Raw genomic sequence first — 14,124 nt, forward strand, 5'->3', positions numbered from 1 at the left:
TACAATCAAAAGCATTTCTGGGGTTCAATATCTGGCCCAAGGATACTTTGTTATGCAGATTAGAGGAGCCAGGGACTGAACTGACACTTCAGCTTAGTGGACAAACTGCTCTACCTTCTGAACCGCAGCTGGACAATTGAAATAAAGAGTTTTGAAGAACTAATATTACAGCTATGTGCTCTGTGTAAGGATTCTGGTAACAGCCCTGTGTGAACACAAAAGTCTGTTAAAAGACAAAGAAAAGATCATACAGTGGCCTAAATGCAATGACAGTATATCATAATTCTCTGAAACTGTTTGCAGTGGACTTAGTCACATTTAACTTTTATCACCAACTTTTGCACCTCCCTCAAGCGCAAACAGGTTTTTGCAATATTTCACTCAGGGCTTTTTTAATGCTCGAATTGAAAATGCTCCAAATGCATAACTTGAAAAAAAAATAGATTTCCCCATCACTTTGCATTTTATCTCCCCATTAATGTAATTTTTCATCTTAGGCTTGAAAGCATTGGGTTGCTATTTCTGGTGTTTCCATGGTTTTAGCTTTTTAAGCATAAAATCAAACTGCACATAAAACACTAGTAGAAAAAAATCTCAATCTCTCCCTCTTGCTGTAGTGCAGATGTGTAGGTGGGGTGGGCCGAGCGGCTTGTCAGCTCATTTGGGAACATTTAAGGAAGCGAGGACCATGCAGATGGAGCGGACGTCCAGCATCAACCCTCCGACTGCTGATAAATCATTCTGCTCAGTTCAGTCATTACGCTGCTCAGGGCTAATTTCCCTCCTCATGAACTAGCTGCAGCCATACTGAAACCATTTACAGTAACAAGCTGTTTGGATAATGCATGCTGACGACGGTTTGTAACACTGGTTGCAACATTTGCATTTGACAAATGTGTTTTCTCAAAGTTTTCAGAACAATAAATCAAAACCAACTGACCGTGGACTATCTTAATTATAAAGTGACATCCTTGATTTGCTTGTTTTGTCCGACCAACAGTCCGAAACACAAAGAGTCAATTTGCAGTGATATGAAACATAGAAAAGCTAAAAATACTCATGTTTGAGAGGCTTAACAAATCACATCAGTGACTAATGTATTATTACTGAATTCTGCCTCAATATGGAACAGACGCCCCTTTCTTTTGCACAGCGTGAACTTCTTGAATACACTATTATTCAAATGATGGCAGTTGAGATACTGCTAAACTTGGTTTCTGTTTTCAGAGACATAAAAAGACTCACATTACATCTTTACAAGGTTTCTTGACACCAGAGGAATTCAAGACTCAAACCTGCGACAGGCTGAGACTTAACATGCTCAACAGAGGGGAACCTCTACTTTCCTAGAACTCAACCCCCAGGGAGGGTTTAGGGGTTGCTACTCCTTTACTAACTCCTGAAGCGTGTCTCTAAGTGCCCTCCCCCTCATCCTCACAGTGTGTTGTATAAACACGGCGGTTCAGTAGAAAGGTAAAGAGCGTGACCCATACAGACTTCTCGTAACATTCCTGTGTGGTACCAGGAGGCAACAGGACAGAAAGATGCCTCCAACGGCAGATCAGATCATCTAATGCAGGAATACCAGGCTGAGACTGAATGACGGACCTTTTGCTAACCTGATGTCAGCAGATCATATTCCTTTATGACATGTTAAAAGATGTATGCATTGCGTGCAGAATGCATATTTGGACCAGATATGGTATGTTGGATTGATGCCGAACACGTGGCAATGGAGTTAACACCTGGTATGAGCAGGTGCTGATTACAGAGCAGGAAGAAACTTGTTGTCTTGATGCAAAAATCACATTTAATTTAGAATAAAAGCCAACTATTTGACACAGGCTGAAAGATGAGGCCACAATGGTTTGTTTCAAACTGTAAAATTGTAATATTTTATTTTCCCTGAGAAGACTAAAACATGTTTTAGATTTTATAGTTTTAATGATTTAATGTGCTAGACAATTGAGCATGATTAATGAAGACCTGCACGACCTGCATATTAAAAAAATACAAGTTTGCCATACAGCAATAGACCGTCAGTGCCAAATGCTTCAACTAAGGCCACGCTTAGACGAGAATGGCCCTGCTAAAAACAGAAAAGTCGTTCTTTTGCAGTTAAAATAAAAACATCTGCCTTTGTAGAATAACATCGTGAAAACGATCATCGTGTATATGGATCGGCAAACACAACTGAAAATGTCGTAGTTTGCATGCCAGGCCAGTAGCTGGTGGTGTACTTTTGTAATGACACACCACAGAAAAACACTACATGTCACTGTTGACTGTTCACAAAACACATTTTAGTGCACTGTTTAACTGTAATACAAGAAAATTTGCTACTGACCAGCTGCCATAATGTTTGTGGAAGGTGGAACTTGCATTATATCACCCACCAGTGGCAGCGTTTATTGGTCCAGTGCAGCACAATACATTCTTGTAGTTTTAAGTTTTCGACCTCTTGCACAAAAGTGAATGCTGTGTTTTTCACCCTTTCAAAACTTATTGCATTTTTGTACTCCATGAACAGCCTAGTTTTGTAAAAAGACCATCTTTGCAGAAGCGAAATACTCATTTAAGTCTGACATGTTGAATCTACCTCACCAGACTTCATTTTTTATTCTATTAGTTTGGGAACAATATTTGCCTTTTAGTGTCTAAGATCTCAAAATCCAACACATATAACTTTTGAAAACTTTGAAAATAAACTATTTGAAAATAAATGAGTTTAACAAACTTGTAAACCAAGTGTTAAACCCATTTTTATTTCATTTGAAGCAGGGCATGTATATACAGAAAGCTTTTGTATTCTAACTTGACACCTAATATCTGTCTGAAGTCTCACATCCCGCTCTCTCTATCCACTGACAGCAGCCACACCACTACCTGAGGGCGAGGGGAGGTGTTTGGGGTGGTGTGATTAGGGGAAGCCCACCTTTCAGCTCCCTTTTTTTCTGAGCCCCTCTCTCTCTTTTCTTCCTGAAGGCACATAGTCTAGCTGTACTGACACACACACACACACACACACACACACACACACACACACTCTTTCATCCCCATTCAACAGCCCTCAGTTCCCTATGCACACACACCACACACACACACACACACACACACACACACACACACACACACACACACACACACACACACACACACACACACACACACACACACACACACACACACACACACACACAGAGGCTGGAAGCAGACCGTGGCCTGCGGGCTGCAGGGCGTCACAAAGCACTTCAAAGGGCCGAGGTCTGAAACTCTGATGTTCTGAATAACTCGAAGCCACAACAGGTGAAGAGAGAAGCCGTTTGACAGACAGAAGGTAACCTGCAGTGTTGGTTACCGTGGACGCGTGTGCTGAAGTCCACGCTCGTGTGTAGCGCGTCGTATGTGTCAGAACGTGTGAAAAATGATTGAGCCACAGTTGCCTCAGGTGTGAGTTTAAGGAAATGTGTTTTGTGCATATGTGTCTGCGCTCAGGTGCACACGTAGTATCATGTTCCCTTTTACTGCTCTTATTATACAGCAAACTCTGCTTTTGTGTCTGCATGTGCCTGATTGTTACTCTAACTCTTAAATCTGTATTTTTGGAGTGATGTTCACTCCAATAAAGTGCTGAACAAGATAACTGATTAAGATGTCAATAAAACAAATAGATCAAGTAGAAAACTGAGCAAGAATTTGATTAAGAAGTTATTCTTTAGACCCCTTGTTTATATCTGATTGTTAAAAAAAAATTTTGAAATAGTTATATGTGTTATTTTTCAAGACATTTGAGATCATAGAATACCCAGAAATCTGTACATCATTTAAAACGCAATAATTGCCCATGAAAAAAATGTCCTGTAGAGCCTACATCCTATTTTGTGTCTAAGGGTCCTGACAAAAAGCCAACAGTCCATTGGTCATTGTTGGGCCATCGGTGAGCGTTTGTTGCCCTAGTTTTTGCGGTATATCCTACACAACTGGCCCTCATCAGCCCTTGTCTGCCTTTGTTTTTTTGGAAAATTCAGCATGTTGAAAAGGCACTGCAGCCAGTGGAGCCCATCAGTGAATGAAATTACTCTGATTGGCAATTCAGCTCAGCGCACAAAATCAAAGTGTAGAAAGCAAACCAACAGCTGAAGTCCAGGGAGTGAGACCCAAACAATCTTGTAATATGATGGAAAATTATGGTTTTAACCATTTAGCTCCATAGCAGAAAAAGTTGTTATAGTTTGTGTTATTGTTTGGCAGTGGCACTAGTTTTTGTGATAATGTCTGTTTTAGTGTGTCTGCACTGTAATTATAATCCAACTGTCTCCCTCATGATGAAACCACAACACATCAAATGTTGCGAATGACAAATTTTCACTCCTGCCATCAAAAACAGGCAAAAATGGTCTGATGTTACTGTTTCTTAGTTACATAACAAAGGAGTTTGGCAAAAATAACATTACTAATCTTGAAACCTTTTTTTGTATCATACTATCTGCAAGTAGAGCTCACACAATGAATGTTTAGCTGACAAATCAGCTACATTTGAATCCATGCCATAATAACCTGGGTCGCTTTTATGGAAAATCAAGGATCCCCAACAATGCCAAGTAAATTTGGTTCTTAATAATCTGAATATGAGCCAACAGAAGAACATTTATGCAATCATATTAGACATCTTTAGGGTATAGTCTAGCCATAGAAGCCACCGCCAGCTCCGGCAGCTTCACTTTTCAATAAAATTCCTGTGGGGGCTTTATCGTCTAGACATCTCGTAACTTGCAAATCTATCAGCGCTTACTTAAAATATTAACTATAGTGTGATGGGAATATATAGTTTAAATGTATTTCAGAGAGTGGCATGATTGGTTTGGCATTGGTCTTGAGAAAAGAGAGTAAAGAACAGATAAAAATGATTTGGTGGGACTATAAAAAAGAGAGACTGGATAACAGTTGTGGGAGTGAAAACAAGCGAAACATATCAGACTGAGTGTAACTATGGCAAGAATGAGGAATGAACTAACCTTGAGGAGAAATATGAGGTGCGTGTGAAGAGTGTCAGAGTGAGCTGGCCCTCCTGGTTCAATGGCTTCATTTGTTTTCACAAAAAAACTGCAGAATTTGAACTGTTCTGTACTTTGCTGTAGATATCCTTGAATGTGTAGCCATTCTTTGTCTTACTGGCCCAGGTGAGAGGTGTGTAAAACAAAAAGAGGTGACACTGAATTACAACCTTGACTGCAGACATGGCACTATGCTTCTTTTGCAACAAATTTAACATTGAAAATTGTGACTGAGTTTACTTTGGCCTGATATCAGACATGCAGTGTTAACTGGAATGACACTCCTGTGTTTTTCAGAAACTACCTCAGGGGAATTCACAGCAACTATAGCTGTGGTTTGGATGCCTGTAAGCCCTGTCTTGTCATACTCTATTATATTACTTAATAGCGCTTATTTCACTTGTGTAGCATTTTGTAGCTACACTGTAGATCAGAGGCAAATGTACATATAAAGCTACACACACTAATGAAGAGATATGTCAAAAAGCTACTTACTAACTCTGATTTTGACAAAGAATACAGATGCATGCAATAGACTCGCTTGCACAGTTTGCTGCATCTTATCGTCTCCCCGTCACACACACACATTCACACATCAATGCACACACAATCACTGTGTCCTCCTTGGAGGCCTCACTGCAGCTGGCAGGGGATTAAGAGGTCAAGAGTCAAAGTACGGGACCAGTCAACTCACAAACCGCCACAAGAAACCGACGAAGCAGAAGAAACACAGAGAGAGTGTTGAATCAGAGTCAAACTTAAAACCCAGATTATCTGAATCAGAAGAAATCGGACCCACTGAGCGAGAACCACACAAGCATATTCTGTGGTTCAACCGTGTTGCAGTTTGACCTGAGGCCGACCATCAGATGATTCTTGGACCACCACAGAAAGACAAACCAACATGCTCGGGCTTGTGCAAGATTGTTATGCATGACTTACTTGTTTATCATGATGAGATCAGGTTGAGGTCACAATTTCGGCTTGGCTCTTAGTGTCAGAGATCTTGTCAGACTTGTGGCTTGTGGCTTGAAAGTAGTGGTGTTTTAAGGTCAGCTGCAAAAAAGAAAAGGATCGCCAACATTAATGTAGGTACAATACAGTACAAAAGTCTAATCTTCGGTTTCAACTAACTCATATTTTCATTGCTGATTCATTTTTTGACCATTTTCTTGATAATCAATTAGTTTTTGGTCTGTAAAATGTCAGAAAATGGTGAAAAAAATGTCAGTCACCGTTTCCCAAAGTCCAAGATGATGCCCTCAAATATCCACTACTGTCCATAAGCCAAAGATATTAACTTTGCTTTCATAAGAGTAAAGAAATCAGAAAATATTCACATTGAATGAGCTGGGATCAAAGAATTAGGACATTTTTTCTTTCAAAAAATTATTCAAACCGCTAAATTGCATCAAATTAGTTGGCGAGAAACTCAATAGTTGCCAACTAATCAATTAACGGATTAATTGTTGCAGCTCTTTTATAACAGCTACTTTTTAAGTTGCATCATATTGTATGTATGTGTTTACATGTCATTATGAAAAAAACAGAGTTAACCTGCACACTATACTGAGCCTGATTACACTGTCCCCACTGCAACAACGAGGCCACTGATTAAAAAAAACAAACTCAATCAATCTTGAGGCTGAAATAAAACATTTAAAAAAGAGATCAAAGGGAGAGGCTAAATGAACCATATAATACAAAGTGTCTAAATAAAACTACTGTGGAAGTGAGAGGCTTTCTGCAAGTTAAACAGCTCTGTCTGGGGGCAGGGCGAAGCTATGTATTTTATTTTTTTGCGGGTGACATCGCAATGTTGGTTTGCTGTAAAACAGCCATTCGCATATTAAAATATGCAGAAAGCTGAGTGTAATTATACCAGGAAAACGATGTCTACAAAAAACTTCAAACGGCTGCGAATGTTCACTATGAAGACTTTAAAGTTGAGTCGCCAAGGCGCAGATTATTTACTCATCATTCACACATGACATGTTCATGGGGTTTACTACAGAAAAATCTGAGCATTTTAAGAGCAAAACACACAACTGTCAGTGAGGTCTCGTTTTAAACATTTGGGTAAAAAGTGCAAACAACAGAAAAGCTAGTCAGGTTTATCTGGTGAAAAAAAATCATTAAAGTTTATTGACAGCCCTCTGTTTGATTCGTCTCAGATGAAGCATCAGTCTAAACTGTTTTGCACTTGACTGATTTTGGCACTTTACACATCCCCTGCCCACTGAACCAGAGTAGCTCACTGTGGCTGTGGGCGAGCCTGTGGTATTTTTTAATTTGGACATCTTGTTCACAGATGAGAACCGAAAGCCACTTCAAAGAGGTGGCAAGCGGATCAAAAGTTATGCTGCAGCAGCTTTTACTGCACACTGGCAGAGAGAGTGTGTTGAGTGTGTGTAGGCTATAGGTATAACTTATGTGTATTAAAAAAAATACAGCAAATACAGACAGTATGCACAAAACCAAATAATAAATAGCCAAGCAGATATAAAAAGTGGCAATATAGATAATTGTGTGCCCTTGAAGTGAAAGTTTACACAGTTGTTACTAGTTTGGTTGGTTAGCATGGAGTTAGCATCAAGCAAGCAGCTGTTTTTTGCATGACTCAGAAACTCTAAAATTACTGAATAAATTCTGCTTAAGAAATTGGTTATATACATAAGTTATCACACTCATTCACCAACTCATTCAAACTCTCATACTATTTGAGGCTACATTTGTTGCTATAGATCTTTCTGTCTCTCTTTCACCAGTACCCATGAGCACTGGCTATTCTTCCAGGATCTACACATATACATACAAACACACTTGCATAAAACCAGGGTTAAACACAACAAACAAAACAACTCATCTTGTTGCTTTAACATTGCATGCAGCAATGAAACAAGACTGTCATCTGCACACTCATGTACACACACACACACACACACACACACAAACATTTGATTTCCTCTAGGCTTCCGATATACTACACAGTAAAACTTATGGACAGTATAAATGTTTTTTTTTGGAATTAATAAGGTTTACTGATTTGTTGTGATTTTGGACTAACATGTAGCCTATGTGACTCAGATAATGACGGCCTTTGAGATAGTTTCTTAAACACGTTTTACAGTATAATTGTTCCTGCTGTGTTTGTGTGTGCCAATTATCAATTTAAGAGAATTTAAATATTTAGAGGGTAAGATAAATTATTAATTTTAGGGCCCACGGCCTAAAAGTTGGACTCTGCTACCAGCTGGACTCTTTATTGAAGTTTCATAGAGAAGACAGTGTTTATTTCTCTGTGTCTGTTATACGTAATGAACCAGTGCATTAGCTGCTAGCTAAACCAAGACACTCCATAAACACAGACACACCGATGCAAGTCCAAGACAAGCAGTCAGCAGGTCAGTCAGCTGCAGAAACGACAAGGCCAAAACACACCAGACTGTTCCCCTCATTGGAACAGATGGGACATATTAAACAAATGGCGGTAGCAAAGATTGATGGCACAATTTCACAGCCTCATAGCAGAAAATGAACTTAATTTATCTGTGTTGGGTTTGATTGGGTTGTTGGTCACTTCTTGCTTTCTTTAAACTCCCCTCTCATTAGAGTTTGACTGCTGCCATTATTCAAAAGGGATGGAAAGGTTTGTGTGTGTGTAGGTGTGCCTCAAAGTCTGCTGCAACTGTGAACAAATTGATAAAAGTGATAGATTACCATCATTAAATTTACATGCTTTATATAAGTTTCCCTCATCGCAGTTAGCCAGAAATGTGCAAGAACATTGTAGTCTTCAGCTGAGGGTAACAACACATCAGGGTCGGTGCACAGGACAGCTGAGTAAGCAAATAACAGCAGACGTGAAGTAAAAACTTTAAGTTCACTCGGTAATGTTCCTACAGTTGAAACAAACAAACAGTATTTTCATAAATGGCAGCTTGAGGAACAGCTGAGCATAGAGATGTTAACTGGCTCTTTGTTTTAACAGCTCTGCTACTCACTATGCTTTTGCACAATGGATTTTTTTAGTAAATGCAAGCTCTAACCAAACCCTCAAAGAGGCAACTCATATGCAGAGTTTTAAATGAAGTGTAAACCACAGGAACTCAAGCGGGCCCACTATGAAATCTGCTTTTATCTGCTAAAATTGAACTTATTGCTGATCTGAAATGAAAGAGCGCTGTGGTTTTAATGTTAGCACAATTTGTGTATGGTAAAATTCAACTGAAATGACAGGATGTACTCAATTTACCTTGGCGAGAAATGCTCCAAAAATTGCAAAGATATAGTAAATGGCCACAAGAAAACGACCAGAAAATTAGCTAAAAAAAAAAAAAAGAGAGAATCATTAGAAAAATATCAAATAACAAGGGAGAAATATTAAGAAAACTATGTAGTAATTATAATAAGCTTACAGGAAAAAAATATTATTTATATTTATTATTTAATTTTAGGAGTTTTTCGGGTAATTACTTTTACTTTTACTTTTTTTTTCCCGTGTTAAGTTGAAATCAAGTCAGTTTGGTCCTTTGCTTGTTTCAAAGAGGATCCATCAGCTATACACCAATCAACCAAAACAGTAAAACCATTTACAAGTGAAGTGAAACACTTTGATGATCTTGTTATAATGCAAAGATCTGCAGGGAAACCTTGGATCATATGGATGCCAGTTGACATGCTCCACCTTCCCAAACACTGTTTCAGACCCTGTTAAGACCCTCAGGCCAGCAGCACTCCCCAGTACCAGTCTAGTGGGACAACGCACCATTCCACACCCCAAAGACTGCTTAAGGCATGAGCCTGGCCTCCAGATTCCCAAGATCCCAACCCAGTAACAGTAGGATGTACTGGTACCCCAGAGGTACCTCTGATCCATGGTCCAGCCCCCTTGGATCAGACTAAGCTCTGACCTGTTGAGACATGAACACAGGACCTCTCAGGTGTGTCTTGTGGTGTCTGGTATCAGAGTGTTGGCGGCCAGTCTTTTGAGTTCTGTGGGTTGTAAAGTGGGGTATTTGCACATCCCATGTGTTTGATTGGGATCTGAGGACAGTGTTACCAACTCTTCTCTAATGAAAGTAGCTAGTGCTAGCTCCAAAAGTCTCTAAAAATCACAAGATTACATCATATGGTCATTTGCATATTGGTGACACCATTGTGCATTAATGGAAGCAGAAAAACTTTGCTGAATTAGATTCAACAGAAAAATCTGCAAAACAGAAAACAGAGAATGGGATCTTCACCTGAACCATAGAAACTCACTAAAATGTAACTCCTACAGCAAGTGGCTGTCTGGGGAATTTGGAGGCCAGGTTGAGACTTTTTACAGCGTGGTGCATTGTCATGGCCATTGCATGTATAAGACTAAAGGAAAGTGCACTTTTCTGTGCATGCATACCTGCGTATACTCACAGCTGTTGTGGTCAAAGCTAATCTGAGGAAATCAGATCAGATCTATCAGATCTACATTTGTGACTAACAAGGTCGAACTGCAATGCTCAGAAACTTGCCTCGTGTTTGGTTGCTCTATATGTTGTTGAGCTCAGTCTCAGTATCTTCGCCCACTGGTTAAAACTGACATATCTTCACATGAAAATCAACACACCAGAGATTATCTTTAAAGGGACCTGAGGGGAACATGACACCACTGTCCCTGACTCGTTTCAGTTCCTGTGAAACTCACTAAATTTAGAAAATGCTTGTAACATTCAATTTAAGTGCAACTGTGACCAAGAGCCAAGTCATCTTATACCCTGAACAGCAATGTGTTTATAAAGGCAGGCAGTATTCATCTTATCAGTGCAAAATCAAGTGAGGTCGCTTGTGGCTTCTGTGGGAGTCTGTGCATGTTTGTGTGTGTGTGTGTGTGTGTGTGTGTGTACACACTTCATGCACACAAACACAACATCATTTTTCTCCCCATTCCCTCCCCAAACATCCCTACAAACCTCGGGGCTTTTTTTCCCCAGAGTCGTGTGTCAGCACCCGTTCTGCAGTGGAGCGTGTCTTTGCCATTCCTTCAGAGTCCAGTTACGTTACACAGGGTGCAGCCAGGCCTGCAGAATACTTGCTCACAAGCAGAATGACGTATTTAAAATCAAAAAGAAGCTTTGCATTGGGGCTTTGACACATGCTGTTTGCACAACCTTTCGATGGTCACCCAAAAGCTATAAACTACTTTGTCATTGAAAGAGTTGTAGATTTTTTTTTTTAATGTACTGACTTCTTTTGTGGATCTTTGACTTGTGTGGGCACCAAAAACCAACAGACTGCCGATGTTCAGCCATCAGCAGATGGTTTCAGCTGGTTTCATTCAGTCCGCTCAAACTAATACTGACAAACATCCTTAATCTACTCCCTCAGTGTGCTTGTTGGAGCTAAGGATGGAACAATTTGCAATGTTTTTGCAGATTACAATAAAAAAAACCATTCACAATAAGTTGATAGTGTTGAATTTGCATGATTGGGATAATCATAAAGCATGACTCTAAAAAACAAAAAATGTATCAGGTGATTTACAAATGTCTTGTGTACGTTGTTAGCCCTTTGGCAAAAGTCCTTTAGGGACCAGTAGCATCATATGATGCACCTCAAAATCATAGTGATACATTCAGCACTATGTCGAATTGGCATCAAAGCCCAGTGCTGACTACATCTTGATTTAGGGAATCCAGTTTTCTTGTTTCTTTAGTATCATTTTTCAGTGCTGTTGGTCTAACTATTGTTTATGGAACTACGTGTTTTCAGATTTGTTATCACTGTCATTTAATTTGTTGTGCTATGCTGTTTTCATGAATTTATCAAATGCTTCTGCCAAATTTATTTTATCCAATGCATTACCTGCAACCTTTCCTGAAAGTGTGTTTACACTGCACAGCTGTGCACCCACGTGCATATTACAGGATGCAGTCAGATCCAACAAAGGTGAATTCTGTCCCACCGGGCTTCCACAAACCTAAAATTGAGTCTAAGTTAATCTCTTCTCTGATAAAAAACAAAAAAATATCAAAACAAGAGAGAGGAAATAAATCTCAAGATCTGGGTACAAAAAAACTGTTCCACCTAAAAAGAAAACAAACGCACGGAGTAAGACAGAGTGCCAATGCCACCTTTGACCTTAGTCAACTAAATCACTTGTGGGGTAATTTGAGCTGCTTTTCTGCAGCAATACAGTCGCAACCAAACACAGTACGTTAGACTTACGGTTTACTCAGCACTTTGAATACGATGACTCTTATTTGAGGTGAATGTTCACAAGTTTGGTGTATGTAATTGCTGATAATGAGGCGAGTGCAAAGAGTGCGAGATAGAAAGCGCCTGGTTTCTGTCCTGATTAACGGTCTGCTGACGAGATAAGCACTCTGATGTGTGTGTGTTTGGGTGTGATGTCATCAGTGGTTTCAACCCAGGCGGTTTTGTGTGTTTAAGTAAACATCAACTATGGCCTCCTGTGTAAAATTTCCCCTTGTTGATTATTATCATTTTTTGATAGCAAAGGATTTCGACTTTTCTTGACAAAAGTAGAAAGTTCCATTTAAACTGCACAATTGCTGCATGAAACCCGATTTTCTGGCAGTGACGTGTTGCTCACATAGCACAGGATGAACTTTGTCCTAAACTAAAATTAGTTCCATATTTTCCGTCTCTTGCAGACACAAAGGGTTCTCAGCAGAGTCGCCCTCCCAGGACACGCTCTACGTGTGTGTAGCTGCTTTCACACTGTGAAAAGTAATGGCAAGGTTCAGGTCTGGTCTTGTAAACTCGACTGCCTGGCGTGGCTCCGAACAGCACCACAAAGAGTTAAAAAAAAATCAGATTTTCTGTTCTTGTGTAAAATGCAGCCTTTGTTTCTGGGTCATGAACCAGCCGAGGTCACTGGCTTTAACCAAGCCAAACAAACACAGTTCAGTTTGCACTAATTGATTCCTCTTCCAGCAGAGACAAGAATGAGTGTGTGTGTGTTTACTTTAAAGGATCTGTGAGGAGTTTAAGTAAATAGATAAGTGACAAAGTAAACACCAATCCCCACCCCCCCCCACCCCCCACCCCCCTTCACACACACACACACATGCCAAAATAACATCCTACTTCAGCAATATACTGTATATCTACACATATTCAGGGTTTGTGCATTGAATTAGTACATTGTTCCATGTTCATGAATTTCTGAAGGTGAACCTATTTGCCAATTCTAATCCAATTATAATTTTGTGTGTGTGTGTGTGTGTGTGTGTGTGTGTGTTTGTCCTTACTGCCACTTCCTATAGAAGTCTCTCAGCAGTAAATCTGTCCACACTCCACGACCTAACACTGGGTTAATGAGGTGATCCAGCAGCAGGGGACAGTTGGCAGAGGTCTTTGTTTCAGTGTGTGTGTTTTCATGCATCTGGTTTCAGAGTGTGCAGTAGAGGCAGCGTTCACGGTGTAAACGTGTGTTCGCATGAGACAAATTCAATGTGGGGATGTGTAAATAACTGGACCGATTGTTGCTGATTTTCCAGTGCAAGTCTGCCATGCATGTAAATCTCCATCACAAATTACTGAGTAGGTTTTAGCGAAGACAGAAGTCCCATGATGAGTTTATGGCGCTTAGTGTTGAGGCCGCAGTGAAGTCTGAAATAAGTTGTTAGATTGTGTTTTGCAAAAAAAAATTGCTGCACAGCTTTGGAAATGTTTATGTATTGTTTATCAACAGGCAAAGCTTCCAAATACACACATAACCCAATGCAACACACTAAATGACCTAAATGCATACAGTGGCTCTGCATTTATAGTAAGTCACAATGGATAAAAGAATGAACTTAATGAATCAAAGTCGAAGCTCAAGAAAAGTCACCCTGGGTGCATAGATTTTTAATAACGCTGCCCTAAACTCAATCAGTAATAAAAAGGAGTACAGGACAGACCGAAATCAGGCTTTGGTGAGAAAGAAATGAAACTGTCAGAATACACATTTGACTGATCACTTTGAATGAGTCTTTCCTGCATCAAGCGTGCTTAGAATTTTTTAAGATGTCTTGGTAGGAAGGCATGTGGTCACATACACCTAGTGTTAGTGTTTTGAACT

General features: G+C 39.8%; 1 protein-coding gene and 1 long non-coding RNA gene across 2 annotated transcripts in view; one reads left to right on the forward strand and one right to left on the reverse strand.

Annotated features, from left to right (window-relative positions):
- LOC148190044 (uncharacterized) overlaps window positions 1-14,124 on the reverse strand; it is a 131,578-nt gene that overhangs the window by 28,294 nt on the left and 89,160 nt on the right. Inside the window, exon 4 of the long non-coding RNA XR_015775850.1 lies at window positions 5,997-6,110. This is a non-coding gene — a long non-coding RNA (uncharacterized LOC148190044). The remainder of the gene's footprint in view (window positions 1-5,996; window positions 6,111-14,124) is intronic.
- LOC121942649 (vasorin-like) overlaps window positions 1-14,124 on the forward strand; it is a 38,134-nt gene that overhangs the window by 4,778 nt on the left and 19,232 nt on the right. The window lies entirely within an intron of this gene.

Source organism: Plectropomus leopardus, chromosome 3 (assembly GCF_026936395.1).
Source record: "Plectropomus leopardus strain MGB_pleo_1.0 chromosome 3, ASM2693639v1, whole genome shotgun sequence".
NCBI classification, from domain to species: Eukaryota; Metazoa; Chordata; class Actinopteri; order Perciformes; family Serranidae; genus Plectropomus; species Plectropomus leopardus.